We start from the raw sequence: 6,783 nt of genomic DNA on the forward strand, positions 1-6,783 counted from the left end.
TGAAAGATAAGGTATATGGCAAGAAGTGCATGAAGGTGTGTCTAAAGTAAACAACCCAATAATGGTATGTTCTATAAAGGTAATGTTGTTAGGTTTATATTGGGAAAATTTGTACAATGATGCTAATTTTTATATTAAAATATTTGATATATACCAAATGGAAAATTAATCACAAAAAAATGAGGTGCATTTATTAGAATTAGCACCATTTAAGAAACAAAACATAATGTATAGGTCATATCATTACACGAAGGAAAGGTAATTAACTAACTTCATATTTTTAAACATGATGGTCATTTACAAACACACTAAAACAATAATTATGAAAATAAATACAATGAAAATAAAAATCAAGCATCAAATAAGCATATAAAATCAGAAAAAAATACACCTTGTTTATTCACAACGTATGGATCCATAATCAAATCCAATTCAAATCATGGTTCCTCAAATATACACAAGATATCTCAAATCAAGTGAGACAAGGAGGTTACACAACATATTTATCCCAAACTATTCATCTCCAATTAACTATTATACAGGTAAAAATTATTCTTGCACACTTAATAAAAAATCAAACATTCTTATTCCATACATGATAACTGAAGCATAGCATGTATATTTAATATGATATCATATAAATAGAATAATAATAAAATACATCCATTGAAAATAATCCTAAAGACACATTTATAAGTAATATAAATACATAAATCAATAATGACCACAAACATAATGTCCAAGTAGATAACATAATCAAAACACATAACATAGTGAAAATAATGAAGATGAAACAATATAATATTGCAATTATATAAAGCCATAATGTGTGCATTTCATAATAAATATCTAGACACCAAATGCCAATAAAAAACAACATTGATAATTTATAGCAATGAAAATACACAACACTATCAAGATTAATGCAATATCAAAATAGAATAGACAAAGAATCATACAAGACACGTATGCTTGAGACATTATTGTCAAATGTCCTAAACCTTATAGCAACAATTTGGTTTCATTCAAAATACACATTGAAAATCAAGAAATGATAATAAAGATGAACAAACACATCAAGAGGCACTCATATGCATAGGTCAATAGGTGATACTAACAAAAGCAAAATGATTGAAGCTAGCTAATAGTAGAAGATAAAACTATTGCATATAATCTCAATCCAAAACCCCTAGAGCTGTAATTGTGTGTGGTAGCTTAATTTTATAGCTAAATTGGTTCAACATAGGACATTTGGTAATTGTAAACAACTTCCATTATCTATTACTTGGGGTATTATGATAAAAAAATATCAAGGGCTAATATTAAAAAAGTTTATAATAAGCATTTGTAAGATTATGAAAGAACCAAATTTTACAGTTATATCTAAAGTTAAATCCATAGAAAGCCTTCACATAGAACCTAGATTCTTATTTGACGAATAATAAGAATGTATTTTTAAAAAATACCATTGTCAAGAGGCGAGAAGAAGCTTGATTAAAAAATAACATTATAAGAACAATTGTGGCCTTTGACGTCTTGTTGACTTCCAACCAAGCTAGATGTCTTATAGGACATCCCCTTGATGGGACAAAATCATAACTCTTCTTTCTTGTTGTACCTTTATTGGTTGCTTCTTCAACCACAATATCATGTTGAGTAAAATGAGTTTCTTGTTGCAATCCAAGTGGAAACATGGTTGCATAGCTTGCTTCATCATGTTGCTCGCCAACTTCTTATTTGGGAGAATTGTCATCAAGACATAAGCAAAACTCCTCTATTATGCTTGTGAAAAGATCTTCATCAAGTTTCTTGTTATCTTCCACATGCATAATATGCCCAAGTTCATGATTTTAAAATGTAAATGCATTCTTATCATTTTGTTCAAGTTGACTAGTACCTTCATGCATGTCCATCTTTTCACATCTCATGATGCGATGATCTTCCTTCACCAACACTTTGGCAAAGTGACTTTCATCTCCTAGGGATTTATTCCCCATGGTATCTTGTTCAACATCTCCTTGATAATGCACTGGCCAGATATGAGATTCGCCAGTTATGTCTACTTCCTCCTCTTGGAAGAGATTAGCAAGATCACTTTGTATAGGTTCAAAGTTCCCCACTGTTGCATTTGTTGGTGGTGCCTCAAGGACAAGCTTTTCTAGTGGTGAAGGAAGCTTGTTTTGATTCTCGACTGCATAATTTGAAGCATCATTTGGATAATTTTTTGGGATATCTTGGTAAGAGATAAAAGAAGAACCTTGTAATAACTACTTCTTAAGGGCTAAAAATTCATTAGCCAGCCTCTGCACCATGGGATTTGTTCTCTTGGTAGACAATGATTTCAAAGGGGAATTTTCTTTGGACCCATTTGGCTATATCTTTATCTTACCCCCAAGGATAAGATCATCTTCAACCTCAACTGTTAGGACTTGTGTAGTTGCAAGGTCTCTCAGAACTGCCCTTCTCAACAAGAAACTCACCTCAAGTAACTACGCATTAATAAAGAAGCACTTCAAATTTTCAGTAGTGGATTAAACCATTGTTAGAATTTTGTTAGAGAACTTTTTAAATTTAGCCATAAAATCTCACGTGGGTTCTTGTGGCTCTTTTTTCATTTGATTCGACTATGCTAATAATGCATGCACATCTTCTGTAGGCTTGAACATATCTTCAAACTTTGTTCTGAGTGTTTGCCAATTGGTGATGGTTTGTGGTGCAAGATGGTAGAACCAATTAGTAGTAGCACCTTGTAATGTCTTAAAGAAAATCCGCACTAAGACATCTTCATGTTCCACACCGAGAATCCCACATGCAATATAAAAAGCAACAAGATATTTGTCTGGATGTTGTGTACCATCCCCATAGAACTTGGGAATATTCTTCCATGAGCCATCGGGAAGAGCATGTACAGGTGGAGTCAGAGTCAATGGACCAAAAGCATTCCCCCAAGGACCTTGAGAAACCATTTTGCATGTCCTTGGTGAAAGCTTGACAAATTACAAGAAAATAAAGCACAATGAATAGGATACTGGTATACTTCAAACAAAAGCGTGAGGCCTTTAGATGTGTATCGTATCCCCAATGGAGTCATAAAAATTTGTTGGGTGAAAATGATGTAAACTAGTGAAGGCTTACAAAATGTGGGTTTTACAACAGTACATGAGACAATATCTCTCAAAAGCCAGGATATGGTCCCTCCTACTTATAAGGGAAGGCTCCCCCTTTCTATTGCAAACTAGATTTAATACTATTCTACCTACTAACTTTACACTAATCTAAGATGATACAATCACTTTACTCTCTTTTTTAGAGTAAGTATATACCCAGTTCTCTATTTAGAATAGAGAAACAAAATAATTTTAACTTGCAGTAATCTTAAGAATCTATGCTAATTGTAAGCAAAGTGTCCATAAGAGTACAAAGCCTCTCATTGCTCCCTTTTTTCTAAAAAAAATTTTGGGATGGGAAAGTAATAATAAAGCTCAAAGTCTTATTTTTATCACTATCCTATCAACCTTTACACATAGATGACTCTTTCTTACAATAAACTTCAAGTACAACCAAGCAGAATTCACCAAAAAGCTCATGAAAGATCAAACCATGACTTCCTATAAAGCTCCAGGAACAAAGATGAAATATGTGTAGCTCAAAGACTTCAACATATACTTCACCTTGAATGCACAAACGTAGAAGGTAAAAACAACACAAAGACTACAAGTTATCTTTTTGCTTGAGCATGAAACATTAGCTTCAAACGTGATAAGTAGCTCAAAGACTGCAAGATTAAGTTTGACAATTTATCATTAATTATAAACACAATAAGCAACTCAAAGACTACAAGATTGGGTTTAAATCTCTTTTAAATAACACCACAAGACTCATAGTCAACTCTAAATAATGAAGTCACATTACAACAAGTTCCAACACAAAGATTGAAAGCAACTTGTCTCTTTTATTGATTGTAATTTTATTTACATCTAAAATAAAGTTTTAGAGTACATCCCAAATTGGATGAGTTTTGTTGCATTTCCAAAAGATTTATCCATCCTCCTTATTACAATGAAAACCCTCATATATAGAGAGGAGAGGTCCATCATGAAACTAGGAAAGTTACAACTAATTTGTGACCAAGTCAAAGGTAGAGTCCTATTTGACTTAGGACACATGCAATCCTACATGCTAGAACATACATAGAATGACACTTGAGGTGTTGGTTGATATTACAAAATGCCATTATGCTAGAGATGCATAAAAATGACTAAGTGCCTAGAGACATCTTTATTATGATCATCCTTCTTCAGAAAATCTTTGTGTTATTGCCAAGTAGCCTGCATTTAGAATCATTTGGTATTTGTAATGTTTGACACCATTGAGGATGAGAGGAAGAGTGGATAGGAGTCTTGCTTCTTGAAATTCATTATTTTTTCCCTAGATATGATTCTGACATCTATACAAGAACAACACTATAGCATTGGGAAAACGTCATCATTTGTGAAGAACAATCACCAACCATCTTGACCATTTGAACTGAGTAAGATCGGGTATGCACTAAATTTGGTATCATTAGGGTTTCAAAACCCTCATTGTATCAGGGTAGAACAAGTGTAAATTGGGCCTATGGATGCTATTTACGTGTGTGTATTTGGTGTAATTCAGGTTCATAGACCCAAGTTACACTAAGAGGAAAAGTGTGGCTCAAAGGTGCAGTTCGGGTTCGTAGACCTAAACTACATTTGGTGAAAAATGCTAGGTGTAGTTTGGATCTATAGACTCAAATTGCACCTTGGGGAGAACCATGTAATTGGTGTAGGTCGGACCTATAGGTCTGAACTACACCTAAAAAGTTCATAAGTTAAAACCAGTGTAAGTCAGACCTATAGGCCTGATCTACACCTAAGTGGAAGGATCAAAGTGTATGGAGAGATTATAAACCCACAATGCACTTGAAAAGGGAAGAACTCAAACTTGGTGTAAGGCGGGTTTACAAACCCGCCATACATAGGCTATGACACAAAGCTACAAAGTGTAGGGTGGGGTTGTAGACCTGACATGCACCAAGAAATGGATTTCGATGCATGGCGGGCCTATGGCCCCAACATTCACCACCCATACATAAGTAATGGTAAGTGGTATACATTGTTGACTGGGTTCATAGGCTCGAACAAAACCAATAACATGGTGTAGTTCAGGTCTACCAACCCGAACATCATCAAAAGGTGTAAAGAGAGTGCAAGGAGGAGGTGCAATTCAAGTTTGTAAACCCGATTTGCACTAGGAAATGTGATTCAGGTTTGTAAACTTGACTGGACACTTATAATTTACAAGACACACAAAACACCAAGAAACTTCAAATGAGGGTTCTAAGGCAGAAAATCATCCATGGGAAGTGACACAAATTACCTCAAAAAGTGTGCATAGTGCATATAAGCTACAAATGGGTTAAAAATTGTAGGTTCTATCCCACAACTTTGAGCAAGCCAAAATTGAGGATAACAATATGAAAATGCCCACACTCTAAAAGTTGCCTAATATTTTATTCGAAAATCAATAACAAATTACAATATTCTTGTAGAGAAAGCTTCTTAAAGGTGTATCACCAATGGAATTCAGAGGCAACTTAATAGTTACTAGACTGTTCAAATACATCACAATACAATCATAATACAATGCCCTCATAAAATAGGTTTGTCTTCTGGGAAAAACAAAGCGCACAAAATATCCACCGTCAAATCTATGCCCAAATGATAAATAGTCAAGATTTACAATGATAAATTATACATTAAAATGTGGCTTCAAGGGCACTACCCCCAAAATCCCTTGTCAAGGCACATGGCCCCCAGACCCCTCACCAGGGGGCCATCCCCCCAAACCCTACAAGGGGGTACCCCCTTTGCAACCCCCTGCACTCATTTATCAATAGTAACCTTTTATTATTGCAAGATTGAGACACCATATTCCTAACAAATTTGTAAAAAAATATTTGATTAAATGATAGGTTTAGAATAAAGAAAAACATGTTGATTAACAATACAATGAATAAAATAGAAAAATTTCCATCTTTCTATATGTTGACAAGAATATCCACCCTAAAATAATGCCAAATTTGGTTGTATTTGTGGGGAATGCAAGGTCAATCCCCTAAAATATCTATGTGCCAAGAAAAAGGTTTCGACCTAAAAGGTTGAAAGAAGTCATGAATCAATTTCTAGGGTTGTTGAGATCTTCAAGAAAACCAAAAAAAATGTTTGAAATGTGGATCCATGACCCCACAAGCAAGCCTTGGAAAATAATACACTAGGCAAAGTGGGCGAGCTTGGTTTCAATCATAGTCGAACAAATATTCATAAACCCACATTGTGAAATCATGATCAACAATTGTTCTATGCCATCTCTAGTTTAAACTAGTCACCATAGGAAGGTAAGGAGAAAGCTAGTGGTACCTAAGACATAGCTTGTAATTGCTAAAGGTTGTATTAGGACTCTACCTCCAATATTTACACAAGTTTATGGTGGAATGAACCCCAACTTTATCCAACATCTCAACACAAATGGTCCCCAAGACTGTCCCAAACATCTATCACTAGGCGAGAGAGGTGAAACTTGGCTAAGTTGAGTTCATCCAGCAACATAAGGCCTATAGAGGTTTTGGAAAACAAATCTCACGAGCATTTAATGTCTTTCTTATGGAATCATAAGGCCTTTACCCATGAAAATTGGGCCAAAGGGAGACCTTTATTTATCAAAAGAGGAGACCATCAAATACTATGTTGGTTAAAGGAAAGA

Source organism: Cryptomeria japonica, chromosome 9 (assembly GCF_030272615.1).
Source record: "Cryptomeria japonica chromosome 9, Sugi_1.0, whole genome shotgun sequence".
NCBI lineage: Eukaryota > Viridiplantae > Streptophyta > Pinopsida > Cupressales > Cupressaceae > Cryptomeria > Cryptomeria japonica.